Raw genomic sequence first — 25094 nt, 5'->3', positions numbered from 1 at the left:
GTGCTGAGAAAGAGACTTTATTTTTGGGGTGTTTCTTCATAGAAACCCAGCAAGCTGGCCATGGAGAAAAGAGAGCAGTCTCTTTCTCTGTGGGCAGCTAGTTGTGTTTCCATGCTACACACTGAGAACAGTCTCTTTCTCAGCACACAGAGCCAATGAGCTGTTCATAGAAGAAGAGATCCCTCTTTCTGCCAGGGCAGCTCGCTTCGCTCCTGTGCTGGTTCCTGTGAATTCTGGATTCCGGCTAATATGAAGACTACAACCACTTCTCTCCACCCCTCCCATGGGAATGCAGACATCCAGTGGAACAAAGCTTCCCTGCCCCTGACCTAGAACAAAAGGCGCCTTCGTGCATTACATGGGACACAGGTATAAGGTGTCTTTACACAAGTGGAAGACTTGCTGACATGTGCAGCTCATCTGTTGCATCCCTAGTTTGTACACTCATTGAATGTACCATGTGAAGACCCCTAATCAGAGCGTTCAATGTGTGGATTCCATGAATGCTAGGTCTTAACACAACCGCAGGAGGCAACTGTTGCAGGAGCAGGGAACTTTTCTTGCGCTAATTTTATATAAATCCATAGGAGGAGGGACCATAAAATACAGCGTGGGCAGGATCTGAGTGTAGAAGTGCTGGGGATGTGGATCCAGTTGCTATTGCAGTGGGGTGTGTGGACTGTGAGTTGCAGACTCGGCTCATGTTACTTCTGATAGCTAATCTGCAATAAAAGGAGACCTTGTCATCATGGTTGGCCTTGTTTCCGCAACACTTTGCTTTTCTTGGTCCCAACTACTTCCCAAGTGTCAGAAAGCTCAAGTGGTGCGGGAACTGTGAGCAGACAGGATTCCACAACAATGACGAAGGATACTTTTTTTTAAAGGAAAATTAAAATAGATGCAGTGAGATATCCTTTGTGGTGAAGTGCATTCAGGTTACAGTTACTGTGGGGTTACTTGTTGGGTTTTCTGTTTGGAGGAATGGATCAAGTTAAGAGCCACCCCCTTCACAGGTGAGAGCAGCCTTTCTCAACCTTGCGTTCCTAGAACTTGTTGACAACTCCCATCATTCCTAGCCAGCATGGCCAGTGGTCATTGATGATGGGAGTTGTGGTTCAAGAACATCTGGGGACCCAAGGTTGAGAAAGACCAGGTTAGAGCTTGTGGATGGAAAGTCATTGACTTAACACAGATGTCTCCTAAACCCACTGAAATCAACGGGCTTGAGTGACTCAGGCACTGCTGGATTGGCGCCAGAAACTTTTTACTTGCCATAATATTGCATAACAATGGCCAGCAAAGCCACTCACCTTGAAACCTGCACATTAAACGAGTCCTGCTTCTCTAACCTATTTGGTTCTGCCGTCCTCTGTTGTGTATCCTCCTAAAACAGGAGTGGAGGACTTGTGGACCTGTAAATGTTGCTGGACTGAAGCTTCCATTATCCTTGACAATTGGCTAGGCTGGCTGAGGCTTTTGGGAGATGGAGCCCAATAGCATCTAGAGGGCCACAGGTTCCCCAACCTTGCTCTAAAGAATAGCAGTATAAGTACAGTTGTAGCAGTCTGAATCCTTTGTACACCTGTGGAATATTCCATCATTCAGCTCCCAGGGAGAGATCTGCTCAGGGTATGGCTGACCTCTAGGGAGCAGTAGGAACCTCAACCTGTGACCAACTCTATGGGTGCTGGTGGGAGGGTAGCAGCCCCCCAACCCCAGTGAACCATAATCCCCAGATTCAGTAATTCAGGTTTTAGCAATTCTCAGGAAAGAAGCATTTGGGAAAAGTGAGTATAGGTCTTCCTTATATGACTCTGCATTGGTGATATGGCAGCTCATTCTCCCTTTGCCTGCCATCTTGGATGTGCAAAATTTTATCAGTCAGGAAACATTAGGAGTGTTGGAATCTGCCTGCTACTATTCCTTGCTCTACAGCCCAGGTCCAGGGCTTCATTTGACCCAGTCATAGCTCTGCCTTCTCTCTCCTTCAAAAACTTTGACTGGCAACCCCCATCTAAAATGGGGGCCCTGTGTTGCTAGTTGCCTTTCCCTGTTGTGGATGGAAGGTTTGGAGACTTGATTTTCTTTGGTTCTTTCAGTGTTATACTTAGGTGGCTGACTTTGGGCTTGAATCTTGTGGACCACTTTTCAAAACAAACCATGTTTGTTTGTTTAATCAAAAGAAACAATTTGGTAAGAGTAAGAGCAGCTTGGGTTCATGCATTCATTAATAGGAAACAGTAACTGGACTGAGGATTAAAAAGGGGAAAAACCAGGAGGAGATAAAAGCGCCTGGGTCAAGGGCTGCAAAGCTTCTTCTGATTGAGAAAAGGATGTAAGGAATTTCCCTGGTGCTGGGCTTAAAGAACAGATGCTTTGGCTACCCAAAAGCTACATCTGGGGGACATTCTCAAGGCTCTGACACAAGAAGCCGGATTACATAGAAGGATACCAGTGAGGGCTAAGGCGCTGCTCAGTGGTTTTGTGGCCGATATAAGGGATTTGGGTGAGAATTTAAAAATAATCTGCCAGGAAAGAGATTGGGGCATGGGGCTGTGGGTGGCAAGAGTCTGCTAAGACGAACGTGCCAGCGAACCATCCCAGAAGAATTTCTTTACACCTGCTTTGAAGAGGCTGGGAATAAAGGGGTGAATAGACTCGTTCCAGTTTTGTCTTCCATGACATAATGCTAGGGGTCGCGTTATCCTTTTGGGGCCAATGGGCGGCACCTTTGAACTTTTGAAAAAGCACTGTGGACACCAGTCACAAAATGGCTGCCACAGGAGGAACGGCATAATGCTTAACACATCTTGGTGTGTTGGATAATAGCCACTGGCAGATATTGAGTTTAAGTGGATAAGTGTCAAATATTGGCTGTATGTAGAATTAAAAAAATTAAGGGTGAAAGAAAGTGATGCCCTTTGAAGTAAAAAGCCAGCTTGGCTGAGGCATCTCTTAAATAGCAGTATGATGGGCCTTTCCACCGAGAATGAGAGACACAAATATGTTTGGATTGTACCTACAGGCCTTTATACCTAATCACCTAAGGGCTCTTTATAGATGGATCCTGGATTAAGGGTGCCAATGGACAACCTCAGTGGTGGGTAACCTGTAGCTCTCCAGATACTTTGGGGCTAAAACTTCTCATCAGTTCTAGCCAGCATGACCAGTGGTCAGAGGCGAAGGGAGCTTCTTATCCCACAGCAACTGGAGGGCTACAGGTTCTCTGCCATGGCCTTCTGAATTTTTCCTTACCAAAAGAAGCTACAGTCGTACCTCGGGTTATATACGCTTCAGGTTACAGACTCCGCTAACCCAGAAATAGTACCTCGGGTTAAGAACTTTGCTTTAGGATGAGAACAGAAATCGTGCTTTGGCGGCGCGGCGGCAGCAGGAGGCCCCATTAGCTAAAGTGGTGCTTCAGGTTAAGAACAGTTTCAGGTTAAGAACGGACCTCTGGAACGAATTAAGTACTTAATCCAAGGTACCACTGTACTCTGCTTCTTTTGGATGGGACAGTGCTGCAGTTCCTTCGACAGCAGGGGTGGCGGCGGCAGGTCCAGCCCCCACCCTCCCGAAAGCCTTCTGTTCCTGATCCCTTACGATTCTCACTCATCCCCAAAACGGCACATACAAAGCAGAATGTTTGCCGCATTTTGCCGCTCATTAAAGCGCCTCTTTCCATATGACAGGCCGAGATGCTGAGTTTTTTAAAATCCCTCTAAGAGTCCTTCTGCTGTCTCAGTGGATTCAGCGCTGCGTCTCTCTGATTAGCCCTCGGGGATCGCGTGTGTCTAAAAAAAGTCGCTGCACGTAACCGAGAATCGAGAGCCAGTCCCGGCAATGGGAACTTCAGGGACACGTAGTTTTAATATTCAACGGGCATTTTCTCTGGGAGAGAGAGCGTGGCTTGGAAAATGTAGCTCCGCAAATGGGTCACAGCACCTATTATTGGGTGGCCCTGTGGGAACTGTGGGCAGTGGCCTATTGGGGGTGGGTGGGCAGCAGTGGACGGTTTGTTTTCATCCTGCAGCTGTGCTCTGGGACACGGAAGCAAGGGTGCTTTCCCTGGTTCAGATAATTCAACTGGAGGAAAGGGGGATTCTTCTTCAAACCTTGCACCTTCGCTGAGGAGAGAGCCCTTTTGACCCTGCCGAGTTGCCATAGGAGCTGTCACCCACAGCAGCAGCAGCAGAAGATTCTCCCCTTTTAAAACAACAACAACAACACAAACTTCTTTCTTTCCCTCTGTCAGCGTCTGAATGCAGCGGACTTTAATTGAAATTGTTAAACGACCCGTCAAGGCTTTGGGCTTTCTCCCTGATGATCAATCACTTTTTCGGCTGGACGCGCTTATTAACAATGGGCCAGTTGGCTGGGCTGGGGTGAGCCCCGTAGCCCCAGAGGAGAAGGGAAGGAAATAAGGCTCGGGCTTTAGATTCCAGGGGGAGGAGGCAGCAGCAGTCGGTGGTTATTGTCCCTTGGAAAGGACAATGTCTGGTGAACCTTTTTGGAGGGGGGGAGGGTTTTTTTTTAATTCAGTCAGCTCATAAGAGCAGGGTCTTTCTGAAGCTTGTCAAAGGTTTCAGTTGTATTCAGAGAACACACACTCCTCTTTGCATATCCCCTAAGCGCCTCGCGAAATTTGCCTACATGTAATCGCAGGAACTTGTAAGGAAGAAGTAGTCAAATGTAACCCTTAAAAATATGGGAAGGAAGACTTGGAGTGCCTCTTGGGCAGTATACACACAATACATTTTGAGTGCACATCCCCACAGAATCATATGAACTCTAATTTACTCCTCACAGAGCTACAATTCATGGCTGCCTTAACAAACTACAGTTCCTAGGTTTCTTGGGTGTGTGTGTTCTTTAAATATATGTTGTGCGCACACAGCCTTAATCTCATGGCTATGTTGTGCTTATATCTACTGCTGAGCCACAGTGACTCTTTTCATGAGTTGCCATAAATTTTGTGATCTTTCCGTGTGGGATTTCCCCCTCTGAAAATACTGTTGTTGCTGTGCTTCCATTGGTCTTTGCACATGCTGCTTGATCATCACTGGGGGCCTTGTGTCTGAATAGATCCTATGATGGGAGCTGAATGGATCCCATCTCTAGTCTTCCAGATTATTGTGCAGAAGTGACTAAGATAATCAGAAAATGTATAACCACTTGGGAGATTTTCTCAATGTATCAGAAAGGAGACTGCCCTAATGCTTTCAGAGTTATCATTCTCAAGTGAAGGACTCAAACTGACATCAGAAACAAAGCACCATGCTTTCAACCACCTGTTTCTGTTCTGTCTGGGTAGCTACTGTGAATTGAAAGCGTGGTTTTGAAATTCACCAGAGATTTAGGCAGAAGGCAAAAAGTGAGATTTGAGAGTGCTTCCAGGATGCTCAATCAGACAACCGGTGTGAGCAGTTTTAATACCTAGGTATTGCAAACTGATCAACTCATTTTAAGGCAGTGTTCTCTGATGTGTTGACTTAACAACTGGTGGTGGAAGGAGACTGGAAGCTTCCAAATTAGGGACTGTAGGAGGCACTGCCAGTTTTTGTGTGCTCTGCCCACACTAGTAATAGACACCAGGAATGTGTGTAAGTGCTTTTCCTCCCACCTTCATAAGTGAACCAGCTAAAAGTAGTGCAAGCACTAAAAGTTAAAGGAAGGAATGAAGAATTTCATATATTCTGCAAGGGCAAACCTGGCTTTGCCGCAAGTGGTACACTCAAGAGGAAGCTGAAGCTAATTCTGTTCCTTCAGGAGTGTATCCATATGAATCCCATGTTCTGCTTTGTTTGCAAACACAGGTTTGCCACATTAGCACATTATGCTTTTAGGTGTACATTTAAAACACCGTTCTCAAGTGTGCATCTAAAAAGCATGACATGTGAAGGAGCTTTTCCCATCCTTTGGGAGTGCTAAAACAGGACATTTAATACGAAGCACTTATCTGATAGAGGTTAGGTGAAACCATTGTGCTTTGACCGCTGTTCCTGCTACTTTATTTGAACCAGTACTTCTTGCATTTGCACATTACCTTTCCATGGGTGCATGTGAAATGTCTCAGGTAGACGCTGGAAAACGTTCCAGTTTGGGATCAACAGTCTGCAGCAGGCGAACTTCAATGAACCCTGTGTAGATAAGATCGCAGGTGTGTGTGATTCAGCATGCTCAACACCATTCACAAATCTTTCCACCCGTTAGCACCACAGCAAAATCTTCCTGGGATTTCAGCTTTTGGGTTGAATGTCTGATCTGTTTGCATGCCTTATAAATGCAGTTGTGCGTGCTGATTCTTTTGCTTGTTCATCTGCAGCACCCTAGTTATTAAATGTTTGCTTTGTTCCATTCCAACGTAAAACTCTTATATGCTGCATTGGTTGTCAGAATATCAAATTGAAGAACCTTCCCCTGCCCTAGTGCCCTCCAGATGCCGTAGTCTACAAATCCCATCAGTTCCAGCTACCATAGCCAAGAGCCTGGGATGATGGAACTTTTAGTCTAACAATATCTGGAGAGCCTGCATAGTTGGGGGAGTCTAATCTAGGGAGGTTCTGTGCGCTCCTTCTCTGCTGTAGGAGGAATCTGTTATCCATCATGGGAGGCACTTCTCATAAGGAGGGGGATGTTCCAGCAGGATATGTTTCTTTCTAAATTCCAGAGGTCTCAGATATTTCAAGAAATACTGCCTTGGCTGCAAGAATGAGTCCTCCTGTCTCTTGGAACACCTACTCTCCATAAAACAATTGTAGTATTTCCGTTTGGGGATGTAAAGCCCGCTGGTGCTTGTGGTAGTGAAACTAAGGAAGGGAATTTATATTTAGTTCATTCTCTTACAAAGAAGCAGATGGGAACAACTGCAGAGCTTCAGAAACACCCCACTCTACACAATGCACACAATTCCAGATGAAGGAGCAGCTTCAGGAATCGGTGTAATTTTGTAGATCTTAATAAGAGCAGAAGTCTAGTAGATCTGAAGCTCCAGTAGTCCCCAGTCAGTGGGTATATTAATTAGAGCAAGGGTGGGCAGTTAATAGATCAGGATGGGATCTACAGGTTATTCTCTGGGCGATTTGCAAAAAACACACAATGTTTTCTAGGTTACTGAAATGAAAAAGGAATTTTGTGTAAATGGATTGCGAAGACAGCTCAGTTCTGATGCTCAGAATTTATTTCCTGTACTTAGAATGTGCACAGAGTCAACCAGTCCTTTAAATCTATGTCTTTTGCACTCTGCTCTCATTGGGAGATTTTGGGGCTCTAGTAAAACAACAGTAACAGTAATGATTTTGCAAAGTTTTTTGCAGATAAAATCGCTCAGATTCGGGAAGAAGTAGACTCCACCGTGGGAGCAGGGCCGGGGCGGGAGAGTGCTAGAGTTCTGTCTAGTCAAGTTGAGTGGAATCAATTCCAATCTGTTACCTCCGAGGATGTGGACAGGCTGCTTGGACGAGTGAAACCAACCACCTGTCTCCTGGATCCTTGCCCATCCTGGCTTATAAAAGCTAGCCGGGAAGGACTGGGCGATGGGCTTCGTGGGGTGGTGAATGCTTCCCTCCGTGAGGGAGCCTTCCCAGACCCGCTGAAAGAGGCGGTTATTAAACCGCTTCTTAAAAAACCATCTTTAGATGCGGCCACGATGGCCAATTATCGCCCAGTCTCAAATCTTCCATTCCTGGGCAAGGTGATTGAGCGAGCGGTTGCCGAACAACTCCAGGCACGCCTGGAAGAAGCGGACCATTTGGATCCCTTCCAGTCGGGATTCAGGCCTCATCATGGGACTGAAACTGCCTTGGTCGCACTGGTTGATGATCTCCGGCGGGCTAGGGACAAAGGTGAGAGCTGTTTCCTAGTTCTGCTGGATCTCTCAGCGGCGTTTGATACCATCGACCATAGCATCCTTCTGGACCGTCTTGAGGGGCTGGGAGCTGGGGGCACTGTCATACAGTGGTTCCGCTCCTTCCTCCTGGGCCGTGTTCAGAAAGTGGTGGTGGGGGATGAGTGTTCAGACCCCTGGGCTCTCACTTGTGGGGTGCCTCAGGGTTCTGTCCTCTCCCCCATGCTTTTCAACATTTACATGAAGCCGCTGGGAGAGATCATCAGGAGGTTTGGGCTGGGTGTTCATCAGTATGCCGATGATACCCAGCTCTACCTCTCTTTTAAATCAGAACCAGTGAAGGCGGTGAAGGTCCTGCGTGAGTGTCTGGAGGCGGTTGGAGGATGGATGGCGGCTAACAGATTGAGATTGAATCCTGACAAGACAGAAGTACTGTTTTTGGGGGACAGGAGGCGGGCAGGTGTGGAGGATTCCCTGGTCCTGAATGGGGTAACTGTGCCCCTGAAGGACCAGGTGCGCAGCCTGGGAGTCATTTTGGACTCACAGCTGTCCATGGAGGCACAGGTCAAATCTGTGTCCAGGGCAGCTGTTTACCAGCTCCATCTGGTACGTAGGCTGAGACCCTATCTGCCTGCGGACTGTCTCGCCAGAGTGGTGCATGCTCTGGTTATCTCCCGCTTGGACTACTGCAATGCACTCTACGTGGGGCTACCTTTGAAGGTGACTCGGAAACTACAATTAATCCAGAATGCGGCAGCTAGACTGGTGACTGGGGGCGGCCGCCGAGACCATATAACACCGGTCTTGAAAGACCTGCATTGGCTCCCAGTACGTTTCCGAGCACAATTCAAAGTGTTGGTGCTGACCTTTAAAGCCCTAAACGGCCTCGGTCCAGTATACCTGAAGGAGCGTCTCCACCCCCATCATTCTGCCCGGACGCTGAGGTCCAGCGCCGAGGGCCTTCTGGCGGTTCCCTCATTGCGAGAAGCAAAGCTACAGGGAACCAGGCAGAGGGCCTTCTCGGTAGTGGCGCCCGCCCTGTGGAACGCCCTTCCAGCAGATGTCAAAGCGATAAACAACTACCTGACATTCAGAAGACATCTTAAGGCAGCCCTGTTCAGGGAAGTTTTTAACATGTGATTTTACTGTAATTTTGGTTTTTATGGAAGCCGCTCAGAGTGGCTGGGGAGGCCCAGCCAGATGGGCGGGGTATAAATAATAAATTATTATTATTATTATTATTATTATTATTATTAACAAGGTAGATCCATCAGGCTTGAAGTCTGTCCACCTCAGGCTTAGGGAAACCTTAATTCACATTCCCCAATTGTTTAATCAAAATTGGCCTCTTTTAAGGACTTTACTCTTCAGTGAATTTCCTAGTGAATTTGACATCATTTGGACAGTCACAATTTTGTCTGGGGTATTTTTTAGTTAGCCCCCCTCCCCAAATGTAGGGCCTATGGAAAGCTTTCTGTTATAATATTTCATATCACGGGCTGATTCAAACCAGCCAAAATTGGAAAGAGATGAATGTTGGTATGACTGTTCAAATTAAGCCTAATTTCACCAAATTCCATAGGATTCCGTTTAATTTTCTGATTTTTAGATTGCGCCTCGATACCCTCCAATATGTGACACAGAAAAATGTACTGCATCAAGCAGGGGAGCCTTTTGTACTTAGAACTGCTTGCTGTCCCTGTGTAGAAAAAATGTCATTATTTCTTTGCATGTGTGATTTGAATGGATGCACATTTAAATATATCACTGATTAACATTGTGGAAGAGCTCCTTAAAGCAAGCAAGCAGAAACCAGCCAGGAGGTGAAAACTGCAAAGACAGTTTAAAAACCCAAGGTTGTGATCACATTTTGTAGCATTGCGGTGGGCCAGGTAACTTGCCTTCAGCATATCAAAATAGGCAGTATTAACCCAACAAGTGCATTCATAAGGAGCAAATACAGGGGTCAGGAACCAACAGCTTTTAGATCAAATGCATACCCTCCAAGTGTCCTGATTTTCCAGGGACAGTCCCGGAATTACGAAAACCATCTCTGCTTCTGATTTGATCCTGGAATGTCCCTATTTCCCCTGCTGGTGCTTATCCCGAGTGGCAGCAGTGGCAAGAGAGCATCTCGTTGACTCTCCATGGTGAACGACGGTATCATGGCATTGAGTCTGAGGATTCTATTGGAGTTTTCCCAGAAAAAGAGATAGACAGGCAACAATCAGCACTGAAGCATCCCTGTTTGAGATGCTGGCTGGCTTCTATACTGGAACTGGCTGCAACTGCCCACCACTCTGCGGGGGCCAACAGAAGGACTTTGTCCTCTGTTTAGCACATCTTAATGATGGGAGGAGCCTCTCTCCCTGCTGAGTCAAAGGCCACAGGGATGTGGGCTTTTGCTTAGAGAGCTCCTCAGCCTCTCTCAGTCGAGATGTGAGTGGGGAATGGAGAGAACACACAAAGTTCATTTACTAGGTTAAACAGACTGCTAAACAGCAAAAACAAAACAAAAACTTACTAGGTCACCCCGTCCTTGAGGTAATGTTCAGGAGGGTCGCCATGGTACGTATGCTATGTTTGGTTTTGTCCAGACAGCTTGTGTTAAAATGCTGCAGAGTCTCTAGAGCTCCTGAGATGTATATTAAGTCATGGTGTGGCTGTGAACCCCTCTATTTGTGTTAGGGATAAGGGCTCACCCTTCGGTGTAGAAGCTGGTTAAATCTCCATCCATTAAAATCCCATCTCGGAGGGCTAATCTTTAGTGCTAGGCAATCTGCACACCCCTTGTGCGATTAGGTTCAGCAGTTCCACAACTGGCAAACAAACCCCCTCTTCAGATCTGAGCGACAAGGAGGGGCAGGGCAGGGAGTTTCAGGAAAGAGCCATAATAGTGTCTGGAAATCGATGACAACCGAATTGTGCTTTATCGGCCTTCTTCCGCTTCTCCACTCTGCCTGTGCCCCACCGGTGGGGGGTTTCCATCCAGCGGTTGCTGAGTTGTGTGCCAGCAGTCATGTCCACTTGGCATTCTCTCCTCACGCTGGGGTCTCTGAAATCCAAGGTGCCTCTTGCGATGGGTTAGGCCCCTAGCTGACAGCGGTCATTAAAAAAAGGCCACTTCTTTTTTGCAGGCTGTGTATGTGTGAGTGAAAATGAGCCAGGCCTAAGAATTAGAATTTGAAAATACACCAGGTAAAATTAGATACAGTGGTACCTCGGGTTAAGTACTTAATTCGTTCCGGAGGTCCATACTTAACCTGAAACTGTTCTTAACCTGAAGCACCACTTTAGCTAATGGGGCCTCCTGCTGCCGCCATGCTGCTGGAGCATGATTTCTGTTCTCATCCTGAAGCAAAGTTCTTAACCTGAAGCACTATTTCTGGGTTAGTGGAGTCTGTAACCTGAAGCGTATATAACCTGAAGCGTATGTAACCCGAGGTACCACTGTATTTCTGATTTCTTCCTCTCCCTCTCCACCTTGCACCTTGAGGTTTGCTATAGTTGGGAAAAGAGCCATCTATTTCTCTGCACACACACCCCTTCTACTTTAGCAGTGCTACCCAGATCAAGGGCTAGGCTTCCTTTGATGGGCCTAAAAGCAGCAGCACCATGTCCCCAAGGCCAGCACAATAAGATAAGCTCCTTCAGCTAATGCTGTCTCACAGAGAGTGAGTGGGGGTGAGAGAGGCTCAAGAAGAAAGTCTGCTCCAATCTAAAGGAGAGGGGTGAACAAGGTTCTTGCTGGTCATGTTCTCTTGTCATCTTTCTTACTGGGTCCCTTTGGACTGTTAAATCTAAAGCGCTAGTTGACTAGTGAACCATACTGTGTGCCCAAACAGTGGGCTTTGCTCCTCCCTTGGTGTGAGTGGGTAAACAACCATGACATAGCTTAGCATGACATCTGAACAAGGAGCTGTGGTTTATTTCATCCTAGCAAACCACGGTCACTAGCCAGCCTTAATTCATTGTTGTTGGGCTTAGGCGGTTGTAGTTTGTTAGAATGAAGCAAGCCACAGTTTTGGGTTTGGGCTTCACGCTAAGACTATCCTCCTTGCAGTTTGTTTACCTGTTTGCAAGGAATGGGAGAGAAATTTGGGTTTGCGTGTTAATGTGAATCTGTTAATCTGCATTTCCTGAAACAATATGTGAACTGAAACACAGCTATGCTTCTGAAAGTCACGCTTTTCTGTATTTTGAAATGCAGTTCTCCAGCCAAACAAATCTGTTCAAAAATGTGTATGTTGGGGTAGCATATGCATAAACATGCATATATTAATAAAAATTCAAAAAAATACATTATATTAGATAGGACTGATTGCAGAAGATTGCATTCTAGCTTTACAAATACATGTATTCTCAGGGAAATTCTCACTAAGATACTGATGAATTTTCATGAGGATTTTTTTTAATGCAAGCAGATAAGGAACTGTGTGTTTAACTTAAGACTGGAACAATGAGAAACTGAAATGGGCCAAATCTGTTCTTCCCTACAACTTGTAGGAAAGGAAAAGCCAAACATTCCTGTTTAGATAAGTCTACCCAGATGCTTATAAAGTTGAGGTGACCTTAATCTATTTCAGAATTTTAACTTTTGTATGTTTTAAAGGTAGGGTTGTAAATTTGCCTTGCTTTTTCTGTTTTGCCTTTTGTAAATCACTTCAAGGTTTTCTTACACTCAAGAGGTGTATCAATTTAATGAAATCAATCAATCAAGTGCTTATGCCGTATGCAGCACTGCATAGCTCCTGCATGGGATGGTTTCCTAAGCCATAGTCAAGTGGATTGTTGTTACAGGCAGTCACCTAGCCCAGAGGAGAGCCACTGTGTAGTGGACCGAGATCTTTCTCTGTGGCAAGGCTGCCACAAGCATCGTAGCACTGTTAGGTTTGGGCTGGCAGGCTCCAAAGCAAGAGGACGACGACAAAACAGGAGTGGGAGGCTGAATGGTGAGAATGGAGGGTCGGAAATCTCCCCTTTCCACCTTGATTTCCATTGTTTGTAAAAAGGGAGCAGGGATGCCAGCTCTCCCTGCAGCTTTTATCCAGAGCAGAGAGCCTTGGTGGAGGATGGGGAGGTCTTGGCCCAACCAAGGAGGGAGGCAGAACTGGAGCTTGAACTGCAGAGTGCAGTCTTGTTGCTTAGATCCAAACACCTCCTTTTTAGAAGGGAGCAGGCGCACTCACCCCGACAGAGTACATGACATTCCCACGTGTGAGCGCATCATGCCTCAACTTTAAAAGCTTGGTGGGTGGAGCATGGAAACTTGTTGGAACACCTCTGTTGCTTCCATACAGTTCTGCACCTCTTGCCCTGCTCTGGAATTCCTGAACCATGACTCCTGATCTTGTGTTTGCTGAGCCTAAACTGTTGTTTGCCTGAGTACAAATCTCTTTCTTACATCTTAAGAAAGTAGTAAAAGATGTGGGAGCCAGGACATGGGCCAAGCCCTGTTCTGCAGCAGTTGAAGCGACCTGCAACGGGCAGGGGGTTAGAAGAAGGGCAGGCATTGATGTTTGAATGGTGCACAGAAGACTTTTTCAAGTGAGGGCAAAGACATTTGGGCTGCAGTTCAAGTGGCATGATATCTGCCTTGCATATGTGCTTCTAACTGTTAATGCTTCTAATTGCATATTAAGGTAAAGGTAAAGGTAAAGGTACCCCTGCCCGTACGGGCCAGTCTTGCCAGGCTCTAGGGTTGTGTGCTCATCTCACTCTATAGGCCGGGAGCCAGCGCTGTCCGCAGACACTTCCGGGTCACGTGGCCAGCGTGACAAGCTGCATCTGGCGAGCCAGCGCAGCACACGGAACGCCGTTTACCTTCCCGCCAGTAAGCGGTCCCTATTTATCTACTTGCACCCGGGTGTGCTTTCGAACTGCTAGGTTGGCAGGCGCTGGGACAGAGCAACAGGAGCGCACCCCGCCGCGGGGATTCGAAACGCCGACCATGCGATCGGCAAGTCCTAGGCGCTGAGGCTTTTACCCACATATTGCATATTACACACAGCTTATAAAACCATGCTTCATTACGATGCGTAGAGAAGCCTGTCTGTTGCAGGCATGCTTGTGGGTGGCAGTGCACTTCTGTGCGCTCTTGAGGAGAGAGACAGGTGTGTTGTGCCCCCTGCACATCCCCATCAGTGGAGTAGCAGAGGCCTGGTCGCCCAGTGTCATGGGCAGAGAGCCAAGATGCCTCGCTGTAGCTGTGCCACCAAGTGCAGTTTTCTTATTAATTTGTAAATGGCAGTTATTCCCTTGGGGAGCTCTCTTGCACACCTGAACCCTGCAGGGAGCAGGATCAACCTCCCTGCACACCACTTGATGCATGGGGGTGTCAATCCTGCCCTATTCCATTAAAAGGGGTTCTCAGGTGCCCCAAATCCAGCTGGCTGTTAGGTATTTGGAAACCACTTAGAGCTCAAATGGAGCTGCTGAGAACTGTTTGCCACTATCTAAAGACTGTGTAGCCCTAACCTGACCTGGGCTCCACTTCTTGGTCACACGAGAAAGTGACATAATTCCAGTAGTGACATTTACATGCCAGTAAAGAGTACCTGGCTGGCCACATGCCTCTGTAGGCATTTGGTGGTGACGACCATGATTTGTTGTTCTGCCACAGTAACTGGCAGTCAGAGGTGTACTTCCTTCAAATACGGAGGTTCGCCACTGGTGCTTCCATTCATTCTTGAGATGGTAACTCGCAGTGTTGTGACGTAGCCCAGTAGTCAGACAAAGCCACTTTACCACATGAACAACAAAGGCAAAAGTCTCCTTAGGGTGCCTTTTCAACCATTGTGCAAATTGACCCAAAGACATGGTAATGCTAATAATAGAATCATAGAATTGTACTGTTGGAAGGGACCACGAGGATTACAACTAATCTATGGCAATGATCAGGCTAAGATGCCCAGACTTGCCAATGGGTCCAGGAGCAAGCAGGGGGAAAAGTGGAGGCAGTTATGGGATACAAGGGAAAAGTGCTAGCACAGCAGCTTGGAGCCCCAACATTGCACACCCTATTTATAAATGGTGTGGCTGTTATTTACTTGCCCATCGGTCCCTGTGTTGGAGTAATTGCTTGTAGGAGCAAGTAGGAGAGGACGATGGATGAATGGACAACTGTAGCACAAGTCTCTGTGACCTTGCTATTTTCCAGAGTTGGTTGGCTTACAACTCCCAGTTTCCCTAGACATCAGCCATGCAGGCTGGGGCTGATGGGAGCTGGAGTCCAATGACATCTGAAGAGCCGCACGTTCACTATCCCTGTGTTAAAGTGACGGCTGCAGCTCCCAGGCCAGGCGTTGGCAACCCTACCAGCTCAACCTCATTGGCTCCCTTGTGCTTTTGCATGAGCATTTCATGACATTGAGGGCAGCTGAAGGAGCGGGAACGTTTCTCTGTTGCTTGCCATTGGGAGGGAAAGAGTTGGAAGAACGCTGCTTTCATTCATCAGGTTCTGTATTGTTGTTGAACGGAGCTTCCATTTGACAGCCCAGCTGGAAGGAGATGGCTTCATCTGGAATGGGCTCCATGGAATGTTTGGTGGAGTGCAGGCTATTCCCCAGTCAGGCTCTGAAAAGAGTTAAATCTGCCAAGATACTTTGGATTCCTATACACTCTCTGTATGTGTATGCGCGCGTGCATGTTTAAGAGTGCTCAGCCTGCCTTGGCAGTGAGCCAGTGCTGGAGTTGCTGCTGCTGAAACAAACTATGAAAGTGCAAAAATCCCCCTGTTTTGACTGCTGAAGTCAGAGAAGGGAAGTGGGGGGCGAACCCCGCCTCCCTCCTCAAATAGGAAGGTGGGTGCACATGGGCTCCCCACCTTCCAGTTCGGATTATGGGTTTGGAGCCAGAGTTCTGAAGCCAGGGGGGTGGCACTTTGTAGGTGCAAGCCCCACCTGCATTAGTAAGGCTCTCCAGCGGTTTTTAAGCCTGTCTGGAAATGCCCGCTGCCTCCCGGCAACTGCTCTAGCTTAGCAATCCGATCTCCTGGCAGTGGTGTCGATGATATCACCCCAATCAAGGGCTTAGAAGAAAGCCAAGGAGCTGTGCAACTCACGTGTCAGGCAGGAGCGTGTGTGAGCGCGCATGGGGGAGAGAGAGAGGGGAGACCTTAGCAGCCAGCCGATAAGGGGAGAACTACACTCCCTGGCGCCGTTTGACAAGAGATAAAGAGACAAAGGAGCACCTATTCTTCCTCCTTTCACGCCACCGTAGGCTGCAGCAGAACATGTAAAAAGATACTGCAGGGGCTGGAAGTCACTGTACACACCGTGCTCCTCCAGTGACCCTCATCTTGTACCTTCGCAGCATGAATCCACCTGGCGTTGCCCAGAGTTGAAGGGTCCAGTTTGTAGTTTCAAAACTTGGCTGTCCCTTCTGGGTCCAGGGGAGGAGCAGCTGTTGCCAAGTGAATACTGAAACAAATAATTGACAAGGCCGCCTTGACTCCGTGGGGCCTTAGCAATGGGTTGCCTTTGGGGTAGAGGGGGAGGCCTGTGCTTCTGCATACCTGCCCTTTGACACGTCCTCAGCAGAAGTGGTTGCATAAATAAATTTCTGGGTCCAACTTTTGCAAGATAAAGGTCACTGCGTACTCCACCGGGAGCTGGCTTTTGTGTACACAACAATGGGAAAGTAAGGCTGGCCTCTCTCTGCAAGGAACTTGCTAGTTGCCTTGCTTTACCATACAACTCTGCTACTTGCGAGCATGGGGCACAAACAGAAGGATCGTAAGCTAGCAAAGTAGACAGCCCTCCACAAATTTGGGGTCCTTTTTGCCCTCCTCTGCCATGTGGACTGTGCCATAAGTGTCGCTGTGCTGACGGCAGGTGGGCAAAGACCACCTGAGCCAGGAAATTGTAGCCCTTCAGTTGTTGTGGGACTCCCAACTCCCACCAGCCATTGTCAGCGCAGTCGATGGTGAGAGATGCTGGGAGTTGGAGTCTAGCAACTTAGGATCTCCATCTCTGATCTGGGCACTTGGTGCATAAGCCTTGTGTCAGGGACTGGCTGGATGATGGAGAGTGGTGGGAGGTGCCAACCCAAGAACCATCCCCCAGGAAGAAGACTTAGACTCAGGGCAGTGGTGGTGGGACACAGGATACAGGTAGGAGGAAGGGACAAGCTGGGAGGCGATAGAGGCAGGAGGCTTGAGTCAGAAGAAGAAAGCCATTCAAGGGCAAGGCTGGGTGCTGAGGGTCTCAGTTTGAGCATAGACTCTGAAAGAGAGGACAGAGAGGAGCCAGACTCTGCTTGTTTGGGCCAAAGGCCTATGTCATCCCAGAATCCTAGTCTCAGTAGCCAAGCAGATGCCTATGGGAAGTCCACAAGCAGGAGAAGTACAGATGGGTCTGTGGGCCAAGAGAGTAGAAGAACACCAGATGCCCCATCATCTGGGTGCATCTCTGGTCTTCCCTCTGGCCCTTCCAGATGCAGATAATTTTCCTTTGGCCTAATCTCATGGAATGCACTCTGTGAAGCAGCGGAAAGAAGAGCAGTTGAATGAGCAAACCTGGCTTAGCATTTAGCAGATAAATTAACGTACAAGACAACTCATCTCCAGGCAGAAGAGCGTAAGCTGAATGTTTACATATCTTCTGCCAGTCTGTTAAAAGGTACCAGCCCCGTCCGTGTTGCACCACACCCTCTGGGTCCAAAGGTGCAACAGCCTATTGTAGCTACGGCAGTTGAGCTGCCTGTGGCAAAAAGCAATTAATAAATGGTTTTGGTTGTTGTTATTAAATGTTTTGGGAACAAGGAGCACTATGAGTATGCAAAGTCTTGTTTTGAGGAATTGTGTGATGCTGAAATAAGGCATGTATCCATCTCACAACAGTATGCATTACAGTGAAGGCCTTTTAAAAAGGTCCAAGTAATATCATGAATAAAGTGTTGGGCATGAACTGGACAGGGAAAACTCAGTCTTTGTGCTAAACAGTAAGGAAAGTGGGCTGGACTGGACAATACTTAACACTCTCTCAATCCAGCCCATCCTATGGAGGGTGATGCAAACTTGCCTGCCTGCCTTACTCTTCCCACCTTTTGCACATGTCTTTATAGCGATGGAGCGTCAGCATATAGTTAAAAATTGACATAGCAAATTAGAACCCACCCAACTGAAACAGTTTGTGATTCTGCCCTTTGTGTGTAATCTGTCTGCAGGGCATTCTGCCCACGCAGGGGCAAGGCTAATACATTAGGTGGACCGGGAAGAGACCCACACAGATGTCCAGATTCAGGGATGGGTGGGAAGGTACAGTTCAGTGGGAAGGGTGACCATTGCCCAGTCTGGCTCAAATTCTTTGGCTAGGTGGTGCACTGGAGGAGCGTGACTCAGATGGCCAGTATACTGCTTCTCCTACACAGGAAATACAGGCAGAGGTGGAATTTCCCTGGGTACCATCCTTTAGTTCCCATCAGGTTTTCAGGAAAACCCCTCGGCAGAACAGGAAGTACAGAGAAGGGGTTTCCCTGATGGCCATAGCCTTGCATAGTTAGGCTTGATGGGAAGCCACCAGCTTATGGAAGGCTGGCCTAGTTGCTGCAAAAGCGTTCACTTCCAAGGGACATCTTTTATTCTGCTCTCCAGATCTGGATTTTCTGTCCTTGCGATTTTGAATTTTTGCTACAGACATGCAAGTGCTTTATCACGTTTATGTGTTAAGTACCATAATCGTTGGGCATTCATTCAATTTTTAAAGTAGGTGCTGATGTTCAGTGGATCCAAACCTTCCCATCTTGGGGGGGGGGGGGAGGGCGTGAAACTGATTTGGTATTAACAAACTCCTGTTCCTGCAAAATGAAAAGCTGACACAGATATTGAGAGAGGAAGTTTTTATTGGTAGAAAGTTTCATTTTGAAGCAGTCCTGGAGGCATTCAGAAAGGAAAAAGAGGTGGTGATGATGGACCTTAGACTGAGGGTTGGACTCAGATCTGAGAGACAAGGGGTCACTCAGGCATGGGTGACCTTGAACAAGGCACTTTCCCTACCTAACTTACCTCACAAGGTTGTTATGAGGACAAAATGGAGAGTAGGAGAATCATGTACGCCACCTTGAGCAGGTTGGGGGAAAGTTGTGATATTACTGTAATAATAAATAAGGGTAGTTGGTTAGAGTTTTCCTCTGTTACCAAATAGTCTTTTTACCATGACTGAGATTGTTTTTAAAAATTGCCCTACGTATTAAAAAGTTGATAGCAGCATTGAACAAAATAAAGATTTTATTTCTGTACATTTGAGGGGGGTAGGGGAGTGACACCTGGAGAGGGATGTACTTTTTTTCTTGTGATTTAGGAAATTGCCTTACGATATGTTGAGAATCGTTGGACCAAACCATTTCAGGGGAAATCAACCACAAACTTCAGTGCAATTTGTGCAAGCATAGGAGGAATAGGACGATCTGTGCCCACATGTGCAGGTGGGGCACAGAACATCAGATGGGCCTCACACTCTCTCCCTCTCTCCATGCATTGGGGCAGCTGAGGAGGGCAAGTACCATCAGAACTGGTAAACGGAGAACAGGAATTTTAACAGTACTGTACATAGTTAAGATGTTGGGGCATGCTACCTTCAATGTCTTGGGCTACAACTTCCATCCACATGGCTACTAGACCACACCTTGTGGCTTCTAAAGAACTTATTGGATGGCTTCTAGAGAAGGGTGGCTTCTAGAGAATGCCTTGTTGGCTAGCCCTGTCTTACATGTTAGACTTCCAGAAAAATAAGGGAATGATGTGCTACTGATCGGCACTTTGGCAGACTTCTTGTAGCAAATGATACTGACAGTGATCATGTCCCAAGTTCTGCTTTACCAAGCGTTTGATTTCATCAGAGCCGCTGCCACCCACAGCTTGGCTTCTCTGCTCCAAGTGTTTGCAGCCCTACTTATCCATTCATCTTCTCCCTTGACTCACCTACTGTTCAAAATAACACATGAGATACACCCAGAAAATTATTGTGCGGTTAAGAACAACTTGCTAACATCGTTCTGACAAAAATAATTCAGGGGCATGATTTAATATGCCTACCTGTGAGCAATCCTGCACGTGTCTATTCAGAAATAAGTCCTGTTGAGTTCAGTGGGATTTACTCCCAGGTAAGTGTGCATAGGATTGCAGCCTCAGTCTGTTATTGGCAGCTAGAATCTAATTGCCTGTGATACAACCATGGATATCAGCAGTACCGTCTGTTATCTGTAGACGTTACAAGTTATTGAAACCTTTGGTTAATTATTGCCACAGATAAGAGTTGTATAGTCTCACGATCCTTCTTCACCTTTGATAATATCAACTCCCAATCTAGCAAACCAAGTAGCTGAGTTCTGCAGCCGCATAGGAAGTAAGTATTCTGAGGCGTGCAGGAAACTGGGATGTTCTGTAATGGTAGATGTCATCCCCTCATGTTGCTTTCCTTTTTCTTGTTAAGCAGAACTGTAGGGAGATCTTGGAAATGAGGATTAACCCACACCTGACTTGTGTAGATTATTGCCACTGATGCGTCTTTCTCCATTCCATATTATTTTTGAACTTAACTGCTGCACTACAGGAAGTGTTGTAGCTTGGTAGAGGAGTATGCAAAAGGTCCCAGATTCGATCTCTGGCATCTCCAAGTAGGACTAGGAAGGACATCTCCATGAAGCCGTGGAGAACTGCTAGCCAGTCAGCATCAACAATACTAAGCTAGATGGACCATTGGTCTGACTTGATGGAAGGCAGCTTCCTATGTTCCTGGTGATAATGTTCATGGACCACATGACAGTGAGACCCACAAGTTCCTGCTGATCTATTGGCAGAGAAGCAGATGTTTCTGAAAGACCTGCTGTATACAAGTTCTATCCAATATCACTAGTACCTCCCTGTAGTGAAATAGTAAACAACAGCTCCACTTTCTCTTCACATTCATCATCTAATATCCTCACTCCATGATGGCTCCTTTTAAAGCTACAGCAAACAGTCTTAATGCGTAGCCAAAGCGAGCCTACCATGTTTGCTTGTGACGCCCATTCCTTCAAACAGGGTTAATCTTCCTGGGAAATACTTTGTACTCAATGAGGATGCTTTCAGATTTATCCATTGTAGTGTGATTGAAACTGACCTGCGATGTTCTACTGGATGCAGAACCATCAAGGGAGATGTTTATATACAAGCAAGTGGAAGGTGTCTATTTGCCACTGCCCTCTCCTACCCCATGTTTACCACCTGAAGCAGTTGCCTAATGATGATGATGATGATGATGATAAATGTAAAGGATGGATACCCAGTCTATGGGCATATCTTTTTCTGCCTGCTGTGCAGTGGAATATTTACTGTGTAATTCTGAATGAGGACCAGACATCCATTTCCAGTGTATCCCACACTGAAGCTAATCCATAGGTTCATGCCAATACTTAACATAATGTAAATGGACGGCTTGGCTGCCATACTGTTGTCTCACAGCTAAATCCTGCCTCCGGCAATGTCAACAGGCCACATCCCAGCCCCCTTCCGTTGGAGGTCCTGAAGATCCAGTACTGTTGTCTTAGTGAACTGGACAGCCCATCTGCTGCCTGTCTGTGACCAGAAATCCAGCTGACCCCGTTGCCGAAGCCCAGTTGCTGCTCTCGGCCAGAGGCCTGCGAAGGGTTGCCTCCAGCTACTCTCCATTTGGCAACAGGTCACCTTCCAAAGAAGAAAACTGCCAAGCAGCGAGTCAAGCGCCCTGGTAACTCGCAGAGCCACCGTGACCGATTTGCACATGTCAGTTGCATGTGCCCGGCAATGTGTTCCGTCGAGTGCTCACTCAGCCCTAGGAAAGGTGCGGCTCGTTTCCTCGCACACGGCTGCCAGTTCTCTGAGCTAATGCTCCATTTCTCCCTCATAACCCTCAGAGCTCTGTGTCTTGGAGCATCTGTTTCCTTGTCTATATATAGCAGCACTTGCTGGCTTCCGCATGGAACTGTGTTCTTAGGGATGCTTTTTCTGCCCCCCCCCCCCACTTCAACCCAAGTCCAGAATTTGGGCAACGACCATGTTGCTGAGAGAGAGCTTCCATTCCCCACCCCATCCCTCTTTTTGGTTGTTGGACCTCCCCTTAACCCCCAAATACAAGCCTTTCTAGGAGTGCCATCGTCCTGGAGCTCAGAGGCATTTGGGATGAGGACATACCCTGCTTCCTCCTGTTAGATCTCTTCTCACCAAAGGTTGCTTTCCTGCTCCTCAGGTGTTGGAGCAGACAATTGCCTCTGGCTCCTTCCGAGGCTGTCACTTTGCATTGGCTCTTCTCAGGCATTTGGGAGAGGCAGTTTTGCTCTGCTCACATGCACCCGCTCCCCATCAACGTTCATTCCCAACTTAGTACAGTTAAGTGGGCTTCCAAGTCCGTAGCTTTGAAAGTTGTACGTATTATTGCAGGGTATTATTGAATATACTGTCATTGACATGATGCGATGGTGATGCATGAACCCCACCTACCCGCTTACATCATAAATAGAACTTCTTAGAGCTTCATAAGCAAATAATAATAATAATAACCCCAGCAAGTATCTGCCCACAGTGACCTCACAATCTAAAATCCATAGCAGAGAAGAAGGAGGGGAACACAGAGAGAGAAACAAAGAAAGATGGTTTGCTTCACAGAATTTGAAAGGCAAGCTCCTTGCAAGGAAAAACTGGCATATCAGGAAGAGGGCTAGATAAAGCTTCAGGAAGTTTGTTTGAAGAACGTTCAACAGTTTGATTGCTCTGCTGCCATCTGAAGTGATACAGACCAGGAAGGACTCTTATCGTAAATTTGCGGAATACGGGTTGCCTTCTTTCGTCCCATCATCATTTCTTCATCTTCTTTCCCTTGTGTAAGCTGTGTGTAGCTGAAAGAGGCCTGAGTTTAAGTTCAAGCAGTTGTCCTGTTCCTTCGCGATGCCCCTGCCCCACGCCTCTTATATCAGTCTTAGGCAAAATTATCTGGGTGTCTCTTTCCCATACGGCATATCCCAGTCCTCTTAGACTAGGCGTGTGGCGAACCATTGCATAGCATGCCGCTGTGACTCCCCCTGGATTGTAAACAGATCGGGTTCCCCTGGCAGGCAATCTATGAAAGCCAGGCAAGTCTCTGCATGACGAGCCCTACAACTCCTTTGACTTGGAGCAAATGTAGCTGCAGGTCAGGGGAGGCGGCAGGAGTCATGCCGAGGCCAAAACATTTTGTTATTTATTCTTCCCAACCCCTTGAATGGTTGCAGTCGGTGGGATCTTAGGGTGACTCCACTAGTCGGGCAATATCGATCCATCAGCCCAACTCCATTCCAAGAGCCCCTGCGACTGACTCAACAACATCAAGAAAGCAAGAGACTCCCCCCCCCCTCTCTCCGCCCCACCCCTTGAGAGTATCAGTGGCGCCTCCACTAACACGGAGCGCTCTTTTGAGGAGATTTATGATGGGCAGGCACATCCAGTCACGTAAGCGGAACAAAGGGGTTTCGCCCTAAATTCAGGCTGAAATGTAAGAGGAGCCCTCTTCAAATACACAAGTCTTGCATCATCGTGCAGCTGAAATAGAGGTGTTGGGCTTTGCTGAAGAGTGGAGGCCGCTGGGACAGGTGAACCGCTCTCTCCAGGTCTGAGCTGGGAGGAGAGAAAACGCCATTGAAGCATGTTGGCCGGTACTTACTAGGGAGTTGCCAGTTACTAGGGAGAGCCAGTGTGGTATAGTGGTTAAGAGCGGTAGATTCATAATTTGGTGAACCGGGTTCGATTCCCCGCTCCTCCACATGCAGCTGCTGGGTGACCTTGGGCCAGTCACACTTCTCTGAAGTCTCTCAGCCCCACTCACCTCACAGAGTGTCTGTTGTGGGGGAGGAAGGGAAAGGAGAATGTGTGCCGCTTTGAGACTCCTGAAGGGGAGTGAAAGGCGGGATATCAAATCCAAACTACTACTACTACTACTACTACTACTACTATTCTTCTTCTTCTTCTTCTTCTTCTTCTTCTTCTTCTTCTTCTTCTTCTTCTTCTACTCTCTGCTTAGAATTGGGTAGTCTGGGTGTGTTTTAGCATTCACCCTCCATTCTTGGGAATGGCCAGTGACAAACCCAATTAAACTAGTTGAGAGAAGGGTTCCTCCACCACCATAGGATAGATATCCATAGCAACTTGGTCCTGTAAGATCCTTTGTCCTCATTCAGTCCCACAGTGGTACGATTGCTTGTGAACCAGCAATAAAAGTTCCGTGGGGGTGGCAGGAGTCCTGATTTCCTCGCTTTTGCTACCGAACCCATGCATAAGTCAGCTACTTTGCTATCAAAGGGGAACTCTGTTGAAGCCCCATGTGCTTGCTATTGTCCCCAGCTGGTCTCTAGACATCTGTTAGCCTGTCCTCATGCTCTGAATAAATGGACAACTTGGATCATGGCATATGGAACAGCAAATCAAAGGCTGCTGGACAAAAAGGGAAGGCAATAAATCCTACCTCCAAGAGAGCAGGTGTTTCAAATGGGGTGAGAGAATTGCAGGACAAGGGATGGATCCGACAATTGCGACAAGCATAGCATTAGGCTCAGCACACACTATACCTTTAAAGCACCTTCAAAGAACATCCTTTCTCTTAGAGAATTCTGGGTACTGTAGTTTGTAAAGGTTTATGGGAGTTGTAACTCTGTGAGGGGTAGATTGCGGTGTCCATAATTCTTTTGAGGGGAAAAGTGTGCTTAGAATGTGCTTTGAAATTATAGTGTGTGCACAACCTTAGTCTGAACGTAGCAAGAGGATATACCTCTCAGATAAATCTCAAGAACTGCTTCTGCAGTATGAAGACTGTGGAAGGAAGCAGAAAAAACAAAATTTCACATTAGCGTCTAGGAAACACCCCACTACCTATTGAAAGATGTTATCCAAAAGCTGTGAAAGTTAAGGTTCATCATCATATCCAGGGAGCAGGACCCTTAATAAATGGGTTGGGTCAGCTTTATAGATTATGGAAATTCTCAAGAGGGCAAAGTGTAGTGTAGGTATTGATAATAGCATTTTCTTCCCAAATGGTATCCTGTATTTCAGCTGTGGTGATTACAGGTAGGGGTGGTGAGATCTTCCCCAGAAGACAGAGGTTGCGGACAAACACAGTACTCCATCTTGTTTGCTGCGGAAAGGGGGATAGTTTGACGAGTAGATCAACTAAAAGAAAAGAACAGGGCAGGAGTCACCGTAGTTCTGCCCCCTCTCAGCATCTTAGAGGGGCAGGTGTTATCCTTTAGTGAAGCCCTTAATGACAGG

General features: G+C 47.1%; 1 protein-coding gene across 6 annotated transcripts in view; it reads left to right on the top strand.

Moving 5' to 3' along the window:
- Positions 1 to 25094, top strand: part of CASKIN2 (CASK interacting protein 2) — a 102111-nt gene that overhangs the window by 11510 nt on the left and 65507 nt on the right. The window lies entirely within an intron of this gene.

The sequence above is a fragment of the Podarcis muralis genome, chromosome 2, assembly GCF_964188315.1.
Source record: "Podarcis muralis chromosome 2, rPodMur119.hap1.1, whole genome shotgun sequence".
NCBI lineage: Eukaryota > Metazoa > Chordata > Lepidosauria > Squamata > Lacertidae > Podarcis > Podarcis muralis.
This window is presented reverse-complemented; position numbering and strand designations above follow the sequence as displayed.